This window comes from Nicotiana tabacum, chromosome 1 (genome assembly GCF_000715075.1).
Source record: "Nicotiana tabacum cultivar K326 chromosome 1, ASM71507v2, whole genome shotgun sequence".
Classification (NCBI taxonomy): domain Eukaryota; kingdom Viridiplantae; phylum Streptophyta; class Magnoliopsida; order Solanales; family Solanaceae; genus Nicotiana; species Nicotiana tabacum.
Window position 1 is genome coordinate 106,518,533 of NC_134080.1, and position 26,299 is coordinate 106,544,831.

At 40.5% G+C, this 26,299-nt stretch overlaps 1 long non-coding RNA gene across 4 annotated transcripts; it reads left to right on the plus strand.

Moving 5' to 3' along the window:
• The first annotated feature begins 882 nt into the window (after positions 1-882).
• Positions 883-15,464, plus strand: LOC107776616 (uncharacterized). 4 transcript variants are annotated; one of them, XR_012709257.1, is made up of 6 exons: positions 883-2,426; positions 5,615-7,252; positions 13,138-13,205; positions 13,731-14,725; positions 15,035-15,085; positions 15,279-15,464. It is a non-coding gene; the product is annotated as an uncharacterized LOC107776616 (long non-coding RNA). The 4 variants fall into 4 exon arrangements; XR_012709256.1 differs by having other exon boundaries at positions 884-2,426; positions 13,731-14,502; positions 14,620-14,725; positions 15,035-15,464; XR_012709254.1 differs by having other exon boundaries at positions 884-2,426; positions 15,035-15,464.
• Positions 15,465-26,299: the final 10,835 nt, after the last annotated feature.

The window sequence follows — 26,299 nt, forward strand, 5'->3', positions numbered from 1 at the left end:
CAATTATTCACATTTATCTTTTTCCAAAATTTGAAGGTGTCAATTTTTACTTTTTCAATTGTCAATTATATATAGAGAGAGATAGATTGAAGGTGTCAATTTTGACTTTTTCATTCAGCAGTTGTCCAGTATTTACAAGTTTGAGTTAACTCACGATCATGTGAAGTTCAATATTGCGTAGAACTAATTTTATATTTTTACTCAAATTTCCAAAACTTGAAATATATTAACAAAGCTTCAAAACTTGAATTTGGCCAAAAACAAATTCTCCCTGTTTCCGAAACAAACGCTAAAATACTAGGGCAAATTTTCATTGACATTTAAATTGGATAGACTAATAACCAACATGCGAAATTTCATTTCACTATTCTAAAGATACACATCTATTTGAGAACAATTCAATCGTAAATTTTCATTTTAAAACAAATTTAGAGCAAGTTTTCTACGGATTCATGGTCAGTTAAGATATCATGTTATATCAGCATATTTTTTGAAATAATAGATTGAAGAATTTTGTTGCCGTGAAAGAAGAAATTTTGATTCTACATGGATCTTCAAAGTATTTTATTGGAGATTGTTGTGTGAGAAAAGGTCCACAATTGTCTCTCTACTATGATATATTGTTTACTTCTGCCACCCGTTATAATTTTCGTCCAAATCTATCCATACCGTTAATAAAGTTTGCATAATTTCCCCTAACCCTAACGTCCATCCATTGTGGCAGCTGACCCCTCTAATATTTTGTCCATGTCAGCAATCAAGTCAGCAGGTCCCACCAAATAAAATGCCAAGGTAGAGTACATTTTACCACTTTTAATAATATCTTAGTTATTGCATTTATTAAATTAGAAAATTCACCATAGTACTAGGGAAAATTTTCCTTTTTTCTTTTGCTTTTCTCTTTCTTCTTTTTTCAACATCATTTCTTCTACTTCTCTAACGCCATAGCCACTGCCACCGCAAGCTGAAAGCTTTTGAAACCCATCAAGGATTATTTAAATTCCTAATAATAAAATTAGAACGAGAGTGATATAGATTTTCTGAATGGGCTGAAAATTTCAGGAGTGCTATGATAAATCCCAAAGGACACAAGTCATATTAGTCTTCTTCCTTTCCGGCGAGCTTGTCGAAAAGATACGATGATGGGAGACAATAATCTTCATTTCTTTTACTTTTCTTCCCTAAAAATTCAGAACTCAAGAGAAACTTGGTTGTCTAAAATCATGAAGGTGAGTTAGAGGACATGGAAGTACTGGTGGGATAGAAGCTGGTGGTTGTATGGTACTATGATGGGTGGTAATAGAGGTTTCCGGTGTTATCTAATCCTACTTTTACGATCTTGTACTTTTTGCTGGGAACAACATCAATCAAAATTGATGTGAAACCCCATTCTTATAGATATGATAATAACAAAAAGATCTGAGTTTGTTATAGAAATCAAAGTTGCAAAATTCAATCAATCAAGATGATAATGCCGGAAACAGAGGAGAACTGGAGAAGAAAAAGAAAACCCACTCCGTCGACCGCTACCCCTCATCGGAAAACTCTCATCAACAGAAGGACTTCAATGGTGGTAAAGTAAATACGAACCATACAACAAGAAAAAGAACAAAAAGAGAAAAAAACTCAGACTAATTCATGAGGAGAGGTTAGAGCCGGTGAACTGGGTTTATCGTGAGGAGAGGTTACAGGCAGGTAGGGTAAGGGATTTTTTCCTTTTTATTTTGTTTTTTTATCTTTATCTAATTTGGATAAAGAAACATAATTTCTTTAAAGATTAAATTACTTCCAATCCTGACATGGGAATTTATTTGAGGGCCCGAGTGCTACAGTGTCAAAACGTTAGGGTTAGGGCAATTATGCAAATTTTGTTAACGATGGGGATAGATTTGGACGAAAAGTATAAGGGGTGGCACAAGTAAACAATTTCTATATATATTCAATTGAGGGACATAGGCCGGTTGACGTGGCACTCTCCTAAGCAAGTATTTCAACTTATCTTTTTCCACAGTTTTTTAACCTTTTCTCTATTATTTTGTGTCTTTCCTCTTTGTTCAAAATAATTTTTACCAAACGGTTAAGACTCAAAAGTCACGCTCCATCATTACCCCTTCTCATTAAACCTTCCTATACTATTCATCTTAATGACGCCTTCTCTGTTCCTCTTCTTTCTCATAATACACCATAGCAAGTTTAGTCTTTTTTCTTTGTGCGCTGTCGGAAAAAAAATGTTAGCGAGACAAGATTTTGTGGCATCCTTTATAACTGTGCTATCCCCAAAATATAAGACAACGGCTAATCGGAGCCACTGGTGGTGGACTTCAGACACCGGTTCGAAGTCGAAAATCAGTGATTGCTTGAAGGCTTCAATAACATGAGACTTTCTGCTCCTCAGAAAATTCATGGAGCAGTTCACGACTTTGCAGGTCCCTTCTCTTCGATTTTTAAATTTCTTAGCTCTTTTTACTCAATTTTATTGCTATTTTCTTTTGGAACAATTAAAGGATGTCACGAATTCTCTAGATATTGAAATTAGAACTTGTGAAATATATACAAATAGGGCAGAGTTGATTGAAGTGTTGGTCAATCTTCTGAGGTTTAGTTGAAAATTCAATCAATCATCTTATTCCAAAGGAGAGGTTTTCATGTGGTTAGACTGATTTATTGTTATAGCTGGACTTGTCATAGTTTTTCTTTTCCTTTTAATTATGCGCTTTCTTGCTATTTTGTTTTCTCCTTAAGTGTTGGTCGTTTTCGGTTTAACATAGGTGACCTCAAATTTACTTGGACAAGGTTGCAGTAGGTTTGGGTGCTCGAAAAATTAAATTCATTAGAATTGTTAAAAGGACCAAACTTTTGACCTTCCCTATAACTGTTATCATTCATTACAATCATAAACAGTTCACATTTACTAATTTAATTGAGTTATTTCACATTTAACATTTGTTTTATCAATAAAAATTATATAGGATATTAAAATTCATTAAAATGACAAGATGTTTGACATTATTTTCTTTTATTAAATTTAAATTTTAATATTTTAACTATTTTCTCGGATGGGGATAGAGAAGCTTCATGAATGCTTCAAACACGCCACGCCTTGAGAGAGATTATGAAACAATCAAACATGTGACAGAAGTCGTTTGAGGTGATTCGGACCCGTAGTTGTGAAAATTGATACTTTGAAAGTTTGGAGATTTTTCTTAGATTTCTATGCTAAATTCATTGTTTAAGAGGTTATTTTGGCGATTTGATCGCATGGATAAGTTCATATGATGTTTTTGAGTTAGTATGCATGTTTGGTTTGGAGCCTCGAGGGCTTGGGTGAGTTTCGGATGGGTTTCGGAAGGTTTCGAACTTAGGAAAAATTGCAGGTTTTTGCTCTCTTAGTGCACAGAGGTTTTGTTCTTCGCGTTCGCGTAGTTCCACTCGGGAACGAGTAAGGCAATTTCCGCAGGTGCCAGTTTGCTCTTCGCGAGCGCGGAGCTTGGGAAGCGAACGCGAGGCTGTGGGGGGAGTACCCTTCGCGAACGCGTCCAGGCACTCGCGAACGCAAAAGGTTAAAGGCCTGGGGGAGGGGTTTCACAATTGTTCTGTGCGAACGCGGCCTTCCGACCGCGAACGCGAAGGCTCTAGGAGTTGAAGCTCCGCGAACGCGAGCCGTCGAACTCGAACGCGAAGGTCAGCTAGGCCTGACCCATCGCAAACGCGACAGGCCTATCGCGAACGCGATGAAGGCATGCCCAATGATTTTTAAACAGTAACAGAACATACGGGATTTCACAAAAATTTCATAACTTCTTCTTCCAAACTCCAAATTGGGCGATTTTTGAAAGAGAGTTAGGGCTTTTGCATAATTGGGATTTAGACCTCATTTTGGGGTCGGATTTTGAAACTAATTACATATTCGGGTTCGTGGGTGAATGGGTGATCGGGTTTTGGTCCGAACCTCGTATGTTGACCATGCGGGCCCGGGGTCGATTTTTGACTTTTTGGGAAGAATGAGAGAAAATCTTTAATTAAGCATTGGAATTGGATTGTTTAGCGTTTATTGATGTTATTAAGTCGATTATGTCTAGATACAATTGATTTGGAGCCAAATTCAAAAGGAAAAGCGGTGTTTGAGGCTTGAGTTAGCTGTGGAAGTTCGAGGTAAGTGTTTGGTCTAACCTTAGCTTGAACGATTAGGAGTTGTGTCCTATTTGCTACGTGTTACTTGTTGAGTACGATGTATAGGCATGGTGATGAGTATCAATACGTTGGTGTCAAGCATTACCGTGAGACTTAAAGTGAAATTGTTGTGTTCTTAATAAATGCTACGAATGCCTAAGTTGTTGATTCTCTGTGTTGAGCAAGGATTATGATTATTCTCGTGGAAATTACTTATGATCGAATATTGGTGCTAGTTGAGGAAGTTAGATGTCGAAATAAGTCTGGTTATAGCTGGTTTTTTCCTTGCCGGGACGATTTTACTTTTACTATCGATTCTCTTGTCGGAATAGTGTTGTTTCTTTATTGATCCCTTGTTGTGACTCTCTTTGTGATTTGGTGTTGAATTGTATATGTGTGGATCGGGTTGCACGCCGCAACAATGATATAATTGTATCGGATTGCACGTCGCAACAATAATATAACTGGATCGGGTTGCATGTCGCAACAATGATATAATTGGATCGGGTTGCACACCGCAACAATAATATAATTGGATCGGGTTGCACGCCACAATAGGGATAAATGATATGGATCGGGTTGCACGCCGCAACAGTGTTATTATATTTTGGGATCGGGTTGTACGCCGCAACAATAGATAATACAAAGTGTTTATAGATTGGTTATGAGTTCTTTATTGTTTTGCCGTAAATTCTAAATTGTTCTTATGCCTTTCTCTTAAATTACTGTTGGTATTATATTCCCCCGCATCATGTTCCCCCTCATATCTTTACTTGTTTATTTCTGTTTTACTTTTCCGCTATATATTATATAAGTGCACAGGTTTATTTGGTAGTATGGTCCTAGCCTCGTCATTACTTCACCGGGGTTAGGCCAGACACTTACCAGGCGTCCGTAGATCCGACGTTCTCTTCTATCTTTATATTCTATTTTCATTTACTTCAGAGACAGATTGTACCTTTCTTTCCAGACATTTGTATGTAGTATTCGTAGAAGGTTCGTGATATTGTGACACCGGTTCCGGGTAGAGATGTACTTGGTATTCTCGTACTTATTTTTGGCTAAGTTATCAGAATTACGTCTTTCGCATATCTTTAATTATTGCTAATATTTCACTATTGATCACATGTTGACTTAAATTGTTAAAAAGGGCCAAATAAATGAGTTAGTGAATCTAAGTACGCGACTTGCCTAGCTTTCACGAGTATGCGTCATCACGAATCCCAAGTATAGGAAATTCGGGTCGTGACAAGTTGATATCAGAGCTCTAGGTTACATAGGTCTCACAATTCACGGACAAGCTTAGAGTTTGAGGGATCGGTACGGAGACGTCTGTATTTATCCCCAGAGTCTATAAAGTTAGGAAAAACTTCACATTTATTCTTTCCTGTCGTACAGTTTGATTTCTCAATGCTAATTGAATTTCTACTCTGTTCTTTCGCAGATGGCGAGAACACGCGCTTCCTCATCCACCGATCAGCAGCCCAAGCCCCCAGCAGCAACTCTCACGAGGGGTAGAGGGCGAGGCCGAGGCCGTGCTAGAGGCCGAGGTAGGGGCAGAGCTCAGCCCAGAGCAGCAGCATCAGCGGCGGAGCCTTAGGTTGACTTTGATGATGAGGTTCCGACCCAGACAATTCTGGTGGGCCTAGCTCATGTCCTAGAGGGGTTTATTGCTACCCCAGTACTCTAGGATGCTCTGGTCCGTCTAGTGGGCCTTATGGAGAGTGTCATCCAGGCAGACTTGCTTCCTGTAGCACCAGCCGTCTCTCAAGCTGGAGGAGGAGCTCAGACTCCTGCTACTCGCACTCCGGAGTAGATGGCTCCCTAGTTTCAGACTCCAGCAGCTCAGCCAGTTGGAGCAGTTCAATCGGGTGTGGTAGCTCAGACTGGTGATGGAGCAGCTATGTCTGTCGATACCTTGTGGAGATTGGACAGGTTCACCAAGCTCTTCACTACTACTTTCAGCGGTGCATCTTCAGAGGATCCCCAGGATTATCTAGACAACTGTCATGAGGTTCTCAGGAACATGGGGATGGTGGAGACCAATGGGGTCGACTTTGCTACTTTTCGCTTGTCTGGATCCGTCAAGACTTGGTGGAGAGATTATTGTTTGGCTAGACCAGCTAGATCGCCAGCCTTGACTTGGGGGCAGTTTACTTAGCTATTTTTTGAGAAGTTTCTTCCCATCACTCAGAGAGAGGCCTATCGGAGGCAGTTTGAGCGTCTCCAGCAGGGTTCTATGACCGTTACTCAGTATGAGACCAAATTCATCGACTTGGCCCGTCTTGCTCTTATCATACTCCCCACCGAGAGAGAGAGAGAGAGAGAGAGAGAGAGAGAGAGAGAGGGTGAGGAGGTTCATTGATGGACTTATTCAGCCGATTCGACTTTAGATGGCTAAGGAGACAGGGAGTGAGATTTCTTTTCAAGAGGCGGCCAATGCGTCAGGAGGGTTGAGATGGTTCTGTCACAGGGGGTGATCAGGGGTCTGATAAGAGGCCTCGTCATTCGGGCAGATTCAGTAGTACCTCGTCTGGAGGCAGGGATTCGTATAGTAGAGGCCATCCTCCTAGGCCTTTTCAGTCAACACTTCAGGTTTCTCACGGCGCTTTAGGTGGTCGTGGTTCTCACATGCAGTATTCTGATCAGTAGCCATACAGTGCACCACCAGCTCCTATCAGTGCACCGCTGCTCCACAGTTTTCGGGGTGGTCATTCAGGTCGCCAGGGTCAGTCTCAGTTTCCTCAGTCGCCGCACTCAGGTGGATGCTTTGAGTGTGGTGAGTATGGTCATATCCGGAGGGCTTGTCCGAGATTGGTGGGTATTCAGTCGCAGCAGCAGGGTTCCCGTGCTATAGTTCAGGCACCAAGTGTTCCACTGCCCATTCCACCAGCTAGGGGTGGGGGTAGAGGTGCTAGAGGTAGAGGTAGAGGTATTAGAGGTAGAGGTCAGGCAGCTAGAGGTGGAGGCCAGCCAGCAGCAGGCCGTCCCAGAGATGTAGTTCAGGGTGGTAGGGCCCAGCCCCGATATTATGCTCTTCCAGCCAGGCCTGAGGTTGAGGCTTTCGATGCAGTTATCACAGGTATTGTTCTGGTTTGTAGTAGAGATGCTTCAGTCCTATTTGATCCAGGGTCTACATACTCCTATGTGTAATCTTATTTTGCACCGTACCTGGTCATGCCAAGTGATTCTTTGAGTGCCCCTGTATATGTGTCTACACCGGTGGGTGATTTTATTGTGGTAAATCGAGTCCATTATTCTTGTATAGTTGTGATTGGGGGTCTTGAGACTCGTGTAGATTTGTTAATTCTGGACATGGTTAATTTTGATGTTATATTGGGGATGGATTAGTTATCACCTTATTACGCTATCTTTGACTATCATGCCAAGACTGTGACCTTAGCCTTGCCGAGTTTACCTCGTTTAGAGTGGAGAGGGAATCCTGGTCATTCTACCCGTAGTGTTATCTCTTATGTGAAGGCTCGGCGTATGGTCGATAGGGGGTGTTCGACCTATTTGGCATATGTTTGTGATTCTAGTGTTGAGGTTCCTTCTATTGATTCTGTGCCTATTGTTCGTGAGTTCCCTGAGGTATTTCCTTCAAACCTGCCGGGTATGCCACCCGACAGAGATATTGACTTCTGCATTGATTTGGCTCTGGGCACTCAGCCCATCTCTATCCTACCATATTGTATGGCCCCGCCTGAGTTGAAAGAGTTGAAGGAGCAGTTGCAAGACTTGCTAGAAAAAGGTTTCATCAGACCTAGTGTTTTGCCTTAGGGTGCGCCGGTGTTGTTTGTTAAGAAGAAGGACGGATTGATGAGAATGTGTATTGATTATCGGCAATTGAACAAGGTTACAATCAAGAATAAGTATCTGTTGCCGAGCATTGATGATTTGATTGATCAGCTTCAAGTGCCAAAATATTTTGGAAGATTGACTTGAGATCTGCATCGGTTGAGTATTAGGGCATTCGATGTCCCTAAGATAGTTTTTCGCACTCGGTAAGGGCATTATGAGTTCTTGGTGATGTCATTCGGGTTGACAAATGACCCAACAACTTTTATGGATTTGATGAACCGAATGTTCAGGCCTTACTTGGATTCGTTCGTGATAGTCTTCATTGATGATATTTTGATCTATTCCCGTAGTTGGGAAGTGCACAAGCAGCATCTTAGAGTAGTTCTTCAGACTTTGAGGGATAGTAAGTTGTATGCCAAGTTTTCGAAGTGTGAGTTCTGGTTAAGTTCAGGTGTATTCTTGGGTCATGTGGTATCAGCAGAGCGTATTCAGGTTGATCCAAAGAAGATTGAGGCAGTCAAGAACTGGCCTAGACCAGTATCAGCTATAGAGATCCGCAGTTTCTTGGGGTTGGCAGGCTATTATCGTCGGTTTGTGGAGAGGTTTTCGTCTATTGCAGCCCCGATGACCAGGTTGACCTAGAAGGGTGCCCAGTTCAGGTGGTCAGACGAGTGTGAGGCGAGCTTTTAAAAGCTCAAGACAGCTTTGACTATGGCACCAGTGTTGGTTTTGCCCACAGGTTCAGGGCCATATACAATTTATTGTGATGCATCTCGTATTGGACTTGGTGCGGTGTTGATGCAGGATGGCAAGGTCATTGCCTATACTTCGCGGAAGTTGAAGATTCATGAGAAGAACTATCCATTCCATGATTTGGAGTTGGCAGCCATTGTTCACGCGTTGAAGATTTGGAGGCATTATCTATATGGCATGGCAAGTAAGGTGTTCACGGATCACAAGAGTCTGCAGTACTTGTTCAAGTAAAAGGAGCTAAATTTGAGGCATAGAAGGTGGTTGGAGCTGTTGAAAGACTATGATATCACCATCTTAATTATCTGGGAAAGGCCAATGTGGTTGCCGATGCTTTTAGTAGGAAGTTAGCCAGTATGGGTAGTCTTGCTTATATTCCGGTCAGTGAGAGGCTGCTTGCTTTTGGTGTTCAGGCTTTGGCCAATCAATTTGTGAGGTTGGATGTTTCTAAGCCCAACCGCGTGTTAGCTTGCATAGTCGCTCGTTCTTCATTATTGGAGCGTATCTGAGATCAGCAGTATGATGATCCTCATTTGTGTGTCCTTAGAGACACAGTGCAGCATGGAGGTGCCAAGCAGGTTACCTTAGGAGATGATGGAGTTCTGAGATTGCAAGTTTGAGTTTGTATGCCTAATGTTGATGGACTCCGAGAGTTGATTTTAGAGGAGGCCCATAGTTTCCGGTACTCTATTCATCCGGGCACCGCCAAGATGTATCAGGATTTGCGGCAACATTATTGGTGGCGGAGAATGAAGAAGGACATTGTTGCTCATATGGCTCGGTGTTTGAACTATCTGCAGGTTAAGTACGGGCATCAGAGGACCGGTGGGTTGTTCCAGAAGATTGAGATTCCTGAGTGGAAGTGGGAGCGTATTACTATGGACTTCGTTGTTGGACTCTCATGGACTCAGAGGAAGTTCGATGCAGTGTGGGTTATTGTTGATAGGCTGACCAAATCAGCACATTTCATTCCTGTAGCAGTCTCTTATTATTTCGAGAGATTAGTTGAGATCTATATCCGGGAGATTGTTCGTCTTCATGGTGTGCCCGTGTCTATTATTTCGGTTCGAGGTACGCAGTTTACCTCACATTTTTGCAGAGCAGTTCAGCGAGAGTTGGGCACAGGGGTTGAGTTGAGCACATCGTTTCATCCTCAGACGGACGGGCAGTCCGAGCGGACTATTCAGATTTTGGAGGATATGCTCCGAGCTTATGTCATTGACTTTGGAGGCTCGTGGGATCTGTTTTTGCATTTAGCAGAGTTTGCCTACAACAACAGCTACCAGTCCAGTATCTAGATGGCTCCTTATGAGGCTTTGTATGGTAGGCAGTGTCGGTCGTCGATGGGATGGTTTGAGCTGAGGGAAGCTCGGTTGTTGGGTACAGATCTGGTTTAGGATGCCTTGGATAAGGTCAGGATTATTCAGGATAGGCTTCGTACAGCTCAGTCCAGGCAAAAGAGTTATGCCGGCCGTAAGGTTCGAGATTTGGCATTCATGGTCGGTGAGCGAGTATTGCTTCAGGTGTCGCCTATGAAGGGCGTGATGAGATTTAGAAAGAAGGGAAAGCTTAGCCCTAGGTTCATTGGCCCGTTTGAGATTCTTGATCGAGTGGGAGAGGTGGCTTACAGACTTGCGTTGTCGCCGAGCTTATCAGTCGTGCATCTAGTGTTTCATGTGTCCATGCTTGAAGTATCACGGCGATCCATCCCACGTGTTAGATTTCAGCATTGTCTAGTTGGACAAGGACTTGTCTTATGATGAGGAGCCGGTAGCTATTCTAGACCGGCAGATTCGTCAGTTGAGATGGAAGAGCTTTCCTTTTGTTCGTGTTCAGTGGAGAGGTCAGCTTGCTGAGGCATCGACCTGGGAGTCCGAGTTTGATATGCGGCACCGTTATCCCTATCTTTTTGCCGACTTAGGTACTTCCTTCTTATGTCCGTTCGAGGACGAACGGTTGTTTTAGAGGTGGAGAATGTGATGACCCAAAAGATCATCACTTGTTTTAAAAAAAAAATCTGCATCCCGAGGCTTTAAAAACCTCTTTCAGCATTACCTCGATTTGCATGCGCAGTCCGGCCGCGTAGCCGAAAAGCCATTATGTGAAAATCTGTGAAAAATGATGAATTTTAACTTTAAAATGAATTTAAGTTGACTTCGGCCAATATTTTAGGTAAACGGACCCGGACCCATTATTTGACGGTCTCGGAGGGTCTGTAGGAAAATACGGGACTTGGGCGTATGCCCGAAATCAAATTTCGAGGTCCCAAGCCGAGAAATAAATTTTTAAAGAAAATTATTTTCTGGAATATTTATGAGTTTTTGGAAATAAAACGTGCTTAAAACTTGATGGTATCGGGCCCGTATTTTGGTTTTGGAACCCGGTACAGGTCTTATATGTGATCTAAAATGAGTTTGTGAAATTTGGTAAGAAATGGAAGTCGTTTGAGGTGACTCGGACCCGTAGTTGTGAAAATTGATACTTTGAAAGTTTGGAGATTTTTCTTAGATTTCTATGCTAAATTCGTTGTTTAAGAGGTTATTTTGGCGAGTTGATCGCACGGATAAGTTCATATGATATTTTTGAGTTAGTATGCATGTTTGGTTTGGAGCCCCGAGGGCTCGGGTGAGTTTCGGAAGGTTTCGAACTTAGAAAAAATTGCAAGTTTTTGCTGTCTCAGTGCACAGAGGTTTTGTTCTTCGCGTTATTCCACTCGCGAACGCGTAAGGCAATTTTCTCAGGTGCTAGTTTCTCTTCACGAACGCGGAGCTTGGAACGCGAACGCGAGGCTGTGGGGGGAGTACCCTTCGCGAACGCGTCCAGGTTAAAGGCCTAGGGGAGGGGTTTCACAATTGTTCTACGCGAACGCGGCCTTCTGACCGCGAACACGAAGGCTCTAGGAGTTGAAGCTCCGCGAACGCGAGCCGTAGAACACGAACGCGAACGTCATCTAGGCCTAACAACGCGACAGGCCTATCGCGAACGCGATGAAGACCTACCCAGTGATTTTTAAACAGTAACAGAACATACGGGATTTCACCAAAATTTCATAACTTCTTCTTCCAAACTCCAAATTGGGCGATTTTTGAAAGAGAACTTCACCACAAATCCATAGGTAGGTAATCGTAGACTCATTTTCTTCAATTTCCATTAACAGCCATTAGATTTTTAGGCCTAAAATCATGTTCTTAAGGGTAGAAAATTAGGGATTTGGGTAGAGTTAGGGCTTTTTGCATAATTGGGATTTAGACCTCGTTTTGGGGTCAGATTTTGGAACTAATTACATATTCGGGCTCGTGGGTGAATGGGTGATTGGGTTTAGGTCTGAACCTCGTATTTTGACTATGCGGGCCCGAGGTCGATTTTTGACTTTTTGGGAAGAATGATAGGAAATCTATAATTAAGCATTGGAATTGGATTGTTTAGCGTTTATTGATGTTATTATGTCGACTATATCTAGATACAATTGATTTGGAGCCAAATTCAAAAGGAAAAGCGGTGTTTGAGGCTTGAGTTAGTCGTGGAAGTTCGAGGTAAGTGTTTGGTCTAACCTTAGCTAGAGGGATTAGGAGTTGTGTCATATTTGCTACGTGTTACTTGTTGAGTACCACGTATAGGCATGGTAACGAGTATCTATACGTTGGTGTCAAGCATGACCGTGAGTCTTAAAGTGAAATTGTTGTGTTCTTAATAAATGCTACGAATGTCTAAGTTGTTGATTCTCTGTGTTGAGCACGGATTATGATTATTCTCGTGGAAATTACTTATGATCGAATATTGGTGCTAGTTGAGGAAGTTAGATGTCGAAATAAGTCTGGTTATAGCTGGTTTTTCCCTTGCCGGGACGTTTTTATTTTTACTATCGATTCCCTTGCCGGAATAGTGTTATTTCTTTATTGATCCCTTGTCGGGACTCTCTTTGTGATTTGGTGTTGAATTGTATATGTGTGGATCGGGTTGCACGCCGCAACAATGATATAATTGGATCGGGTTGCACGCCGCAACAATAATATAATTGGATCGGGTTGCACGCCGCAACAGGGATAAATGATATGGATCGGGTTGCACGCCGCAACAGTGTTATTATGTTTTGCTATTGGGTTGCGCGCCGCAACAATATATAATACAAAATGTTTATAGATTGGTTACGAGTTCCTTATTGTTTTGCCGTAAATTCTAAATTGTCCTTATGTCTTTCTCTTAAATTACTGTTGGTAATGATATTCCCCCGCAGCATGTTCCCCCTCCCATCTTTACTTATTTATTTCTATTTTATTTTTCCGCTACATATTATATAACTGTACAGGTTTATTTGGTAGTCTGGTCCTAGCCTCGTCACTGCTTCGCCGGGGTTAGGCTGCACTTACCAGCACATGAAGTCGGTTGTGCTGATACTACACTCTACACTGTGTGCAGATCCCAGAGCAGCAGCTTTTGGACCATAGCTTTGGGTGGCTGCCTTCAGTCCAGTCAGAGATCCCGAGGTAGTCCTGCAGGCGTCCGCAGGCCCGATGTTCTCTTCTATCTTTATATTCTGTTTTCATTTACTTTAGAGACAGATTGTACCTTTCTTTCCAGACATTTGTATGTAGTATTCGTAGAAGGTCCGTGATATTGTGATACCGGTTTCGGATAGAGATGTACTTGGTATTGTCGTACTTGTTTTTGGCTAAGTTATCAGAATTACGTCTTCCGCATGCCTTTAATTATTGCTAATATTTCACTGTTGATCGCATGTTGACTTAAATTGTTAAAAAGGACTAAATAAAAGAGTTAGTGAATCTAAATACAAGGCTTGCCTAGCTTTCACGAGTAGACGCCATCACGACTCCCGATGGTGGGAAATCCGGGTCATATCAATTCTTGAGTACCAAATTCCTTTTGATGTTGAACTGTTTTTTCAGAACACTCGAATACGCATCAGACTGTTTTCCTTATTAGGAGTTCATTTCCTTTTTTTACCAAAGTGATTGCCTTGGGCATCTGATGATGTATTCTTCTTTTAATAGGATATTGAACTAAACAAATGTTGGTCACACAGAACAGAGTGGAGACTATGCCGTTCAAAATGAATTGAGTCAAAAAGGTATAGACGAACAGTCAGATCCATTGGAGGTACATGTTTAACAGCTCCGTTACTTGCTTTAGCCAAACAAGTGGCGTCCTTGCTAGAAATTAATACAGTTGAGGTATACTTTTGAGCTTAATGACTTGCTTACTCTTCATGCCACAATATTGAGTAATTTTACAATGAAAATGTTATATTAGTTGATAAGTGTTTAAATCTAACTATATAACGTATAATGCAAATAAAAAAACATGGGTGAAGGAGGATATAATATCTAGAGAGAATATGAATTAAGGAAAAGGTAACTGTACCTGGTTTATTTTTTCTATGAAGGTATCAGTAACTTGATTGGTAATGATAAACCTTGCACAATGTATACTCAAGCATTTGCACAACTCAGATGGCATTACTATTAGTCGTAAAAACTTCTTCTTGAAGGAAACTTTTGCTTGATGCCAAATCTGAAATTTCGTGGTACTTAAGATGAGCATTAAGATGTTTTTCTTTATCTTTGGAATAAATTTGTAGTACGCAGAAGGTGCTTTTGGTCTAAAGTTTGATGAGAAAATAGTTTTTTGCTCAGTAAGTATATCTTTGTACAGTAATAAAGATTAGATATATCAGTTGTGAATTTCAGATATTGCGGCATACATTTTGTCAATCAAATGGTTGGAGGCTTCATCTTTTTTGATTTTTTTGAGGATTATATTCAGGTGTGTGCTTATGCCAAAATGATTTTGTGAATTGAAACAAAATTGACATTTTTAAAATATCATTTCGTGCACTATTACCTTTTTCTTCTATAATCTGAAGTGATTATTTTTAAATAGGAAACGGAAAAGATTGGAATGTTTGACGAGAGATTTTATGGTATTTAAAGGTATACAAACAAGAAAGAGCACCAACAGCACTCTGGAAAAAAAGAAGAGTGACAAGGTGATTTTTAGTTTTCCAAAGCAACCTTGATAGCCTATGCATCCTCTTGACCAACTCCCGTTATTCTTACTTTAGTATTGGACTATTTTTGCTGCTTCTACCATCCTTGAAAGCTTAAATTCGGCTCATTTGGCAACATTCTTTTGAGAGCAATACCTATACATACAATGAAAGGGGGATTGTATTAAAAAAATATATATGTTTAACTTTTTGTGTAAAAGAAACTGATTTCTCTTTTTCATGATAACTGGTTGAAAATTATCTGTATGTCTGATATGAGGATTTTAATTTTTAAGGATGTTATTGCAGGACTATTTCAGAGTATGGTATAGTACTGACAAAGCAATCGATAATCCATAGGTATTTATTACATTCTCTTGCTTTCTTCTCAAAAAATTGGGCTCACAGTCTGTGATCGTGTATTTTATAAAATCATTTTTGTTAAATTTGTGGAACAGTTTAGCACGATTCGAGTATTTATAACTTACAAATTACATCTATATATGCCATTTGGATTTACAGTTGTCTTACGTACTTGATTTCTTAATTTCAGTCTATAATTTGAATGAAGGTATATGTGATCGGGACAGTGGGTTCCTCATGGTGGGTCAACTATGAGAATATTTTTGTTTATAACTGAGAATGTGTTGTACATTTTTTTTCCTGCAAAATCTGAGTATGTTAGAATCAAATAAATCTTTTGTTCTTCCATAATGTGCTTGGCATTATTTCTGTTCTTCCCGTGTAATATTGTTATTTTTTTAAATTTTCCTAGAATGAATAAGCCTGATTAAAGATTAAAAAAAATAAAATGGTCTAATTAGAGTGGCGTGAGAATTAATGACTTCTCCTCCTCTTTCTGTTTCTTCTCCATTGTCTTTCGTTTTGTCCTTTTTTTGTAAGTAATCTTTCATTTTGCCTTTCATTTTCAAGAAATGATATATTTATGTGTGTTTTGTCTTGGTTGTTTTGTATTGGTCATATTTTGCATCTTGAAATTAATATAATATCACAAAATTATGAAACTATAGAAATACAAAGATAACTGAACTTTGTGTTGAACTTTAATTAAATATTGTAGAAGTGATTATATTCCCTCTCACTTTTCTTTTAATACCTTATTTTGGAAACTTAACAATACTCCAAATACAAAAGTAAATAAAAAGAATGAAATTGAAGGATAATGTAAAGATATTATAGAAACATAAAAAATAAAATAAAAACGTGCGTTGAATTATTTATTACTCTTGAAATTATATAATAAAGTTTTTACTATAACAGATGGAAGAACTATTTGTTCTATTGAATTTAAAATTTCAGTATATATAATATATTTGTATAGATCTTTTGTTTTCAAAATTGAGTTGTTTAATAGACAGATAGTAATGGTATAATTTTGTGACATGATGTAGGATATCATCAAAATATCCTGAATAGCACAAGGAGGTACCGAGGTCAATAGTAAATGTTCATTCAAGCCATTATCCTAATATATTATCCAATTTTATTCTTATCAAGAAAAGAAGATTTAGCCCTTTCATGTGTAAAATTAGAGAAAGCGAGAAATAATTTAGTTAGATAAAAAAATTACTTAAAAACAATAAATTTTCATTCATACTTTATTTTTTATGACCGCGGGAAGTACAACAAGTTGACTAGCATACCATAGTAGAGGAGCAATTTTGGACCTTTTCCTTTTTGTATTTTGCTCCTCTCTTGCGTGCTTATATGATTTGCATAGTAAGTAAAAATGGCGTGTAGTAGCCACTAATTAAGGGGGTCTTTAATTTTTATCCACTAATTATAATGTTCAGCAAAAATAGTCACTACTAATAGGAAAAAGACAGTTTTACCCTTTCTTCAATTTTTATATTCCCAAACCCTTGTTTTATTCATTCAGAAGAGGGAAAATTTGAGAGTGAATATTTCAGGGCAAGTTTCGTGTGTTCTCACCTTCTGTATCATCCTCGCATGCAAACGAGATGCAGTTAATCTTTCTCCTTCTTCATCTTCTCTGTCATCTTCTCTGCATCGAACGATCGAACTGGTAGTTTTTTTTCTTTTATGCATTTTTGTTTTTGTATATGTGTAATCGCGATCAATGTTGTGTCAAGTATGTGTGAAATTTCAAAAATGATCGTTATAAGTTGATTCAGTGTCAAAGAAGTAGCGTATTTTTGTGATGCTGTTATTCAGAACTTTTTTGGTATTGAAATGTGAAATGTGTTTGTGGTTCAATCAATATATTTGATTATGTAAGGACATTTCATAAAAATAGTCGTAAAAATTCATAAGCTAACTGTGTTTATGAATTTTTAGTTAACTATGTTCATAAAAGATAAGGACCAAACGACATTAACTTTTGAACTTGGAACTCAAAGTTAATGACAGAGTGTCCTTAACTTTAACTTGAAACTTGAAGTTAAGGACCAAGTGTCCTTAACTTTGGAACTTGAAAGTTGAGGTTTAGGACCAAGTGTCCTTAACTTTTTAACTTGAAACTTAAAGTTAAGGACCAAATGTCCTTAACTTTGGAACTTGAAAGTTGAAGTTCAGGACGAAGTGTCCTTAACTTTTCAACTTGAAATTATAAGTTAAGGACTACCTGTTCTTACTTTTTTAACTTGTAACTCTAAGTTAAGGACCAAGTGTCCTTAACTTTTAAACTTGAAACTATAAGTTAAGGACTGCCTATTCTTATCTCTTTAACTTGTAACTCTAAGTTAAGGACCAAGTGTCCTTAACTTTTGAACTTGTAATTCAAAGTTCAGGACTAAGTGTCCTTAACTTTTGAACTTAGAATTCAAAGTTAAGGACCATGTGTCCTTTAGTTTTGAACTTGAAACTTGAAGTTCAGGACCAAGTGTCCTTAACTTTTCAACATGAAACTTGAAGTTAAGGACCAAGTGTCCTTAACTTTTGAACTCCAAATTTGAAGTTCAGGACCTATTGTCATTAACTTTTCAACTTGAAACTTTAAGTTAAGGACTGCTTGTCCTTAACTTTTTTACTTGAAACTTGAAGTTAAGGACCAAGTGTCACACCTCCTTTTTCCGCACCCGAGAGGGCGCAAGGGAGTTTTTCCAATTAAAGGACAATCGAAAGGGGATTTATTTATTTATTTCAGAGTTGCCACTTGGGAGATTTAGGGTGTCCCAAGTCACCAATTTTAATCCCGAATCGAGGAAAAGAATGACTCAATATTACAGTCTGCGTACCAGAAATCTAGATAAGGAATTCTGTTAACCCGGGAGAAGGTGTTAGGCATTCCCGAGTTCCGTGGTTCTGGCACGGTCGCTCAACTGTTATATTCGGCTTGATTATCTGATTTTATACAAATGTGAACTTATGTGCCAATTTTATCTTTTAACCGCTTTTATCATTCACTGTTATTTTTATAGGACTTGCAACGTCGTGAAAACATATCTCGAACCACGTTACATCAATGCACCCGTGGTTATTGACATATCTCGACTCGGTTGAGATTTGGATTTGGGTCACATAAATGTACACCCGAATTAAGGAGAATAAATTATTAAGAAGCGCCTAAAGCGACTAAGGTATTGTTATTTTGGGGAAGGCCGTAAAATTTGCTAAGCGGCCTGTCCCGGATTCTAAGTATTTTAATATATATGCATTTAGAGGGCCCCGCAGCTTCTACATTTTTGTTTGTCGAGGCTCGTCTCATTTTATTATTAAAAGGAATTTACAACGTCATGGAAATGCATCTCGGGCCACGCCACAATCAATGTGCCCGTGACTAGAGACATATTTCGACTCCGTTGAGATTTGGATTTGGGTCACATAAATGTGCACCCGAGTTTAGGAGAATAAATTATTAAAACGCGCCTAAAGCGACTAAGGTATTGTTATTTTGGGGAAGGCCGTAAAATTTGCTAAGCGGCCTGTCCCGGATTCTAAGTATTTTAATATATATGCATTTAGAGGGCCCCACAGCTTCTACATTTTTGTTTGTCGAGGCTCGTCTCATTTTATTATTAAAAGGAATTTACAACGTCATGGAAATGCATCTCGGGCCACGCCACAATCAATGTGCCCGTGATTAGAGACATATTTCGACTCCGTTGAGATTTGGATTTGGGTCACATAAATGTGCACCCGAGTTTAGGGAGATAACATTATTAAAGTCGCGCCTAAAGCAACTAGCGAATTATTATTTTGGGGTAGGGCCGTGAAATTTGCTAAACGGCCCGTCCCGGAATCTAAGAATTTTAATAAGGTTCCTATTAGTCCTAACTTTGCTAACGAATTGTTATTGTTATTAAACCCAACTTCTATTACTAACAAATGAGAAATAAGGTTTAAACGCTAGTAGTCATGATTTTTCATGCAGACGTTCACATACCTATTACAACGAGAGTACATAATATATGCGAGCACATATGTTCGCAACAAATCACTGGATGTCAAATTGTTCCCTCAATAAACACAAATATATGCATAGAAGTAGACATTCTCGTAAAAAACTTAAGTTCACAATATGTTCTCACATTTACTTTAAGCATATGCAGTAACTAATCATAAGATGAACATTTTTAACAAAAACGACGAAAATTGCATTGTTGACATTCATCTTAAACCATAATATGCGAATCGAACGAAATGAAACAAAGGACGAAGAACACTAACCTTCGAACCTCGACAAACCTAGAACGACAAATAGCGCCCCCGACGGAACTTCGAACCTGACCTCACTAAACGAGGAAACAATGACGAAACCTCGGACAAACACCTCGGCGAGCAAAAGCAACCTCACCGGAAAAACAGAAAGCTCGGACCAAACTCGACCTCGACGGAAAACAGAAAACTCGGCAAGGCAGAATCGCGGCAACCAACAGCTGCCCGGAAACGCAGCAACGACTGTTTGGCACGCAGCGATAGCTACTCGTTGGGCTGGAAATGGTGAAACGTCTGGTTTTCGTTCGGGCTGTGCGTGGAGCTGTCGAACTGGGGAGGTTTCGCGGGTGGCGGGGAGCTGGTGGCCTAGCTGGTAACGGCAATGGCTGGGGGACTATTTGGTCAGTCGGGAAGGTGACGGGATGAAGGGAGCTGGGCGACGGTGGTCGTGGTGGGTTTGGACGTGGTGTTTGGAGGAGGCAGAAGGGGTGGTTTGACGGAGGTGGAAGCAGGTGGTTAGGGTTTCCGTTCGTTCTTCTTCTTTTCTTGAGGAAGAAGATGAACAGTGATCGCCGGGTTTAATGGAGGATCGTCGGACTGGTTGGATGGAGCTAGGAGGAGGAGGAGTGGTCGCGCGGGCAGTGACGACGATGGAGGTGGGAGTCGTTGGTCGCTAGGGTCGTTTGGTTCTTCTTCTTTGCCAAGAAGAAGATCAACAGTGTCTCCGTTCTTTTTTTAAAAAAATTTCCAAGTCCCCTCTTTGTGTAGCTTTGCCCGTGCATTTGTAAGCTTCTGCCAAGAAAAATGAGCCCCACGCGTGGTGGGGTTCGAGACATGTGTCCCCCACGCGTGGTGGGGTTCCCCGTGTACGGTGTTCCGTCCGTGTTCCCCACGTGTATCCCCTCACGTGTGGTGGACTCGAATTATTATGGGCTAGGTCCGAAATTAGGCCTAAAATCGAGTAGTTTGAACCCGAATATTATTCTTTTGCCCGGACCTGAGAAATAGGAACACGACGTTGCTTAACTGATTATGTAAGCAAAATAACTACAAAAATAAGACTAATAATTAACACAAAACTAGATCTTTTTTAAATATTTTTTCAAGATTAAAATAACTATAAAATACTAATAAAACTATTTTTTGTAATTTTCGTTTTTAATATAAAGATAAAATATAAAGTAACATTTTTTGTATTTTTCAAAATTAAAATGACTATAAAACATTAATAGAACTATATTTTTGGTAATTTTCGAAATTATATAAAGTACAAAAATAAAGTACAATTTTTGTATTTTTTTTCTCAAGTTTATGAGAAATACATAAACTAAAATTTATATATATATTTTTTGTAATTTTTCTTTTTGCAACGAAATAAAGTAAAAATAGTTAAAATAGCTATACTAGACCCAATTTCACATATTAACGCTAAAAATGTGAAAATTCTCAGGGAGGGTCAAAAATCCGGTGTCTACAGCTGCCCCTCTTTAACTGGAAACACGAAGAGTTTTCCGACAAAGAACGATTAGACATGCTTTTGACCCGACCATTACTTGGACGGACTATACTAAGGGAAGGGAGGGAATGTGACCGAGCCCTGGTATCTGAGCTGCCTACATATCCTTGGTTATACAGGAATCAGGCCACGTGTAGTTCAAAAATGGGAGAGATGGTAGAGTGTACCGAGGTGAAGAGCCGATCGAGGTTCCATTCCTTTGAGGTTCCGGTCCGTGGTCCTGTCATTACAACAAAAATGAAAACTGAAAAAGACTAACTAAGCCTATCGGCTACTAGTTACAAGGATTCCTATCTGTAAGTCTTCTGAAACTTGGTCTTGAGTCTTGAATGGTGCTTCATACAGACTTCGAATTTGAACCTTGATACTGCTAGTTGTAGGTGCTAGTTCTTGAGCAGACCACATTTGTTCTCCAATTCCGTAATTTGGGTTCTTTTCTTTTTCTTTTCTTTTTTTCTCTTTTTCTTGTTTTTTTTTGTGACCAGCTTCTGTTGATCATCCCAGACTGTTGACTCGCATTCTTGAGGCGAGCTTCTGCTATTTATAACTTGGTTGAATGCTGGGGATTTTTGTTGTAGCCTTCTGCTTCCCGGTGCTGGGGGCTTTTATTGTTTCCTGCGGGGGATTCCTGTTGTATTCCTCTGCTTTATTGATTCTAAGTGTGCTCCTTTCTCATATGAGCGGGCTTTTGACTTCAATACTTCAATTGTATTCCCTTATTCTCCAGGTGGGTGCCTGATTTCTATTTCTTTTCTTTATCCTTGTTCTCCAGGTGGACGCCTGATTTCTTCCTTCCTTTGTCCTTGTTCTCCAGGTGGACGCCTGATTTCTTCTTTTCTTTGTCCTTATTTTCCAGGTGGACGCCTGATTTCCTTTTTTTCTTTGTCCTTGTTCTCCAGGTGGAAGCCTGATTACTTCCTTTCTTTGTCCTTGTTCTCCAGGTGGACGCCTGATTACTAAAACAAACAAAACAAACAAAATTTCCTAACCCAGTTTGTGCTGGGAAGATTTGTGAGTCGTCAGCAAAATTGTAACTCATTTACATTACTGATGCAATGATGAGTAAACTAAAGACTAGGCTAGGATGTGCATCTCCTACGAGTAAAACCAAAAATTTTTGCTAGCAAATGTGTCTGCTAAAATAAAACCTCAATGACTCAAACTAGGAAGTGTGTCTCCTATGGTCGAATCGGAATGAACTAAACTAGGAAGTGCATCTCCTAAGGGTCAAATCTCAATTCCGGAAGTGCGTCTCCTGCAATAAAATATAACCTGAAAAAGCCAAACTAGGAAGTGCGTCTCCTATTGGTAAGACTAAACTGAGGAAGTGCGTCTCCTATTGGTAATGACATGTCTGCATTTATACTTGTGGGCGACCTAGAATATGGAATGAACAGACAAAATGTATTCCCGCATTATACTGGTGGGCGACCTAGAACATAATGTATTCCCGCATTTTACTGGTGGGCGACCTAGAACTGAAATGTATTCCCGCATTTTATTGGTGGGCGACCTAGAACTGAAAAGTATTCCCGCATTTTACTGGTGGGCGACCTAGAACTTAAATGTATTCCCGCATTTTACTGGTGGGCGACCTAGAGCTGAAATGTATTCCCGCATTTTACTGGTGGGCGACCTAGAACTGAAATGTATTCCCGTATTTTACTGGTGGGCGACCTAGAACTTAAATGTATTCCCGCATTTTACTGGTGGGCGACCTAGAACTGAAAAGTATTCCCGCATTTTACTGGTGGGCGACCTAGAGCTGAAATGTATTCCCGCATTTTACTGGTGGGCGACCTAGAACTGAAATGTATTCCCGCATTTTACTGGTGGGCGACCTAGAACTGAAAAGTATTCCCGCATTTTACTGGTGGGCGACCTAGAACTTAAATGTATTCCCGCATTTTACTGGTGGGCGACCTAGAACTGAAATGTATTCCCGCATTTTACTGGTGGGCGACCTAGAACTGAAAAGTATTCCCGCATTTTACTGGTGGGCGACCTAGAGCTGAAATGTATTCCCGCATTTTACTGGTGGGCGACCTAGAACTGAAATGTATTCCCGCATTTTACTGGTGGGCGACCTAGAATTGAAAAGTATTCCCGCATTTTACTGGTGGGCGACATAGAACTGAAAAGTATTCCCGCATTTTACTGGTGGGCGACCTAGAACTTAAATGTATTCCCGCATTTTACTGGTGGGAGACCTAGAACTTAAAAGTATTGAAATTGTTTCCTCGTTCTTCCGAGAAGATTTTTGACAATTGGCAGAAAATTTTCTGCCCCGGTTTTGGTGATTTCCCTGGCATCGCGTCTTGCTGCTATCGTCAATGTTTATTTTCCTGTAGCAGACAAAAGGATTTAGTCAGTTTCACTTATGGTGGGAAGAGGTGCCTTTCCGGTGGATGCTTTTCCTTCCCTTTCCTTTTTCTTGCTCTGTGTCCCCATAACTGGTTGGTGGACAAAATTGCTTGCTGGGGGTTTCCGGCCTGCTGGGGATTGGTTTTCAATTTATCCCCTTTTCTGCTTTCTCTTTACAGTACATGTTGTGGGAGTCTGCTTTTACTCCCGAAACCACTCCCTTTAGGAGTTTACTTCCTCCCAAAACCGCAGGGCACAACACTGCATTGCCTGGGGCCAGCCTTTAGGACTGTTGGGGTTATCCTGTATTGGATGAATCCCCCTTCGGTCTCTGGTAGTAAGCTTTGAAAAATTCCTTTTAAGACAAATTTTTTTAGGAAGAGAAATAAAAGACAGAAAAAGGAGAAAATCTTTCTGAACCAATATTTGGTGGGAGAAGAAATTCAGAAGAACTTATCTGGAGGACACGACTGGTCCCTGTGATCATGACGTGCACCATAGATTCCCAACCCAGTCTATTTGTATCAATCGATTTGCCCGATGGTCCGACTTGCTGGGGGTGATAAATGAGTGTCCATTTCGTTGCGAATGTGGTCGCTTTTTGTTGATTTGTCTTGTTGCCTCATAGTGCCCTTCGAGGGGTTTTCACTAATGGGGCTCTCTCTATTCTCTCAACTCCCGGCGCCTTGTGGTGCCTGTGAAGGTTTTCACCAATAAGACTCTCTCATTTTATATCTCTCATCTTACGTCGCCTTTCGGTGCCTGTGAAGGTTTTCACCGATAAGACTCTCTCATTTTATTTCTTTCGAGGACTCGGGGTGTTGTCGATACGACCCCCTCTTCTGGAGATTCTTTTGACCATCAATTCATTCCCAGTCTTATGATCCTCTTCTTTGCTGGGGATTGGTGTGTTATTCTCTGCTTTATTTGCCTGACTTGGCATCTCTTGGATATTGATCGGGAGGTCTTTTGGACGTCGATGTTGGTTTTGGTGTGGGGCTAAAGAAAGGCTATCAAAATGAAATAATTTGATGGGTGATCTGCTACAACTTTTGGAATCAAACCTTTGTCGGAACTTAAAACATAACCTCTGCCCCAGTTTTCTTGCTTGGGGAATTTTATTTTTTTACACTTATGTTGAGCTATGTGCGTTACGCACACTGTGCCTATTATGCACACTATATACATTATGCATCCTATATACACTATGATGCACACTATGACCGAGCCGTGAGGTGCCTACGTATCCTCTTTGAGGAATCAAGTCAAACGTAGTTCCCACTGTTTTGTATCTCTTATGATTTTATCTTCTTTTCCTTTTCTTTCTCCTTCTTTTCATTTTCCTTTAAAGATTTTTCTTTTTCTTTTTTTTTTCTTTTTTCTTTTCCATTAGTGATTCCAAAAGAGGGGTACGGAAGAATAACTTAAGGCTCAAAGGGGGAAGCAAGGGTTAAAAGTGTTTGGATAGAAGAAAGAATTGCCTCCGTCATCTCATTATCCAATAAATGCCAAATACAAACAAATGAACCAATAATTGCCATAATTAAAGAAATTACGCATAATATCTCTTGACTGCATCAGAATTGATAGCCATGTCGACACATCTCCCCTCGATATCTGTCAAACATAAAGCACCGTTGGACAACACTCTGGTCACGATATAAGGCCCTTGCCAATTTGGGGCGAATTTGCCTTTTGCCTCGACCTGATGTGGGAGGATCTTCTTCAATACCTGCTGCCCTACTTCAAACTTCCTGGGGCGCACCTTCTTATTATATGTTCTCGCCATTCTCTTCTGGTATAGCTGACCATGGCACACTGCTGCCAATCTTTTCTCATCTATCAAGCTCAACTGTTCCAATCGAGCTCTGACCCATTCATCATCATCAATCTCAGCTTCAGCGACAATCCGGAGGGATGGAATTTCGACCTCCGCTGGTATCACGGCCTCAGTTCCGTATACCAACAAATAAGGAGTTGTACCTACAGAAGTCCGAACGGTAGTGCGGTAACCCAACAAAGCAAAGGGTAATCTCTCGTGCCATTGTCTGGATCCTTCCACCATCTTTCGCAGTATCTTCTTGATGTTCTTATTGGCTGCTTCGACCGCTCCATTCGCCTTGGGACGATATGGGGTGGAATTGCGGTGGGTAATCTTGAATTGTTGGCATACCTCTCTCATCAGGCTGTTGTTAAGATTCGCACCATTATCCGTGATGATCACTTTTGGGATTCCAAATCTGCAGATGATATGGGAGTGAACAAAGTCCACCACTGCCTTTTTGGTTACCGACTTGAAGGTTTTAGCCTCAACCCATTTGGTGAAGTAATCAATGGTCACTAGAATGAACCTATGACCGTTGGATGCTGCCGGCTCGATGGGCCCAATGACATCCATGCCCCATGCCACAAACGGCCAGGGTGCTGACATCGTATGTAACTCTGTTGGCGGAGAATGAATCAGATCTCCATGTATCTGGAACTGATGGCATTTCCTCACGAAAGTGATACAGTCGTGTTCCATGGTGAGCCAATAACACCCTGTTCGAAGGATTTTCCTTGCCAATACATATCCGCTCATGTGTGGCCCACAAACTCCAGCATGTACCTCTGCCATAACCGTCGTGGCTTGACCGGCATCTATACATCTCAACAATCCCAAATCCGGGGTTCTTTTGTACAACACTCCTCCGCTGAGGAAGAAACCATTCGACAAACGCCGAAGGGCTCTTTTTGGTCTCCAGAGGCCTGTTCCGGATATATCCCCATTCTGAGGTATTCCTTGATATCATGAAACTAGGGTTTGCCATCTGATTTTTCTTCTATGGCGTTGCAGTAAGCGTGCTGATCACGGACCTGGATGTGCAGAGGATCAACATACATTTTGTCAGGGTGGTGCAGCATTGATGCTAAAGTGGCCAAGGCATCCGCAACCTCATTGTGAACTCTCGGGATATGTTTGAACTTCACCGATCAAAATCGCTTGCTCAAATCATGCAAGCATTGTCGGTATGGTATGAGCTTTAGATCTCGCGTTTCCCATTCACCCTGAATCT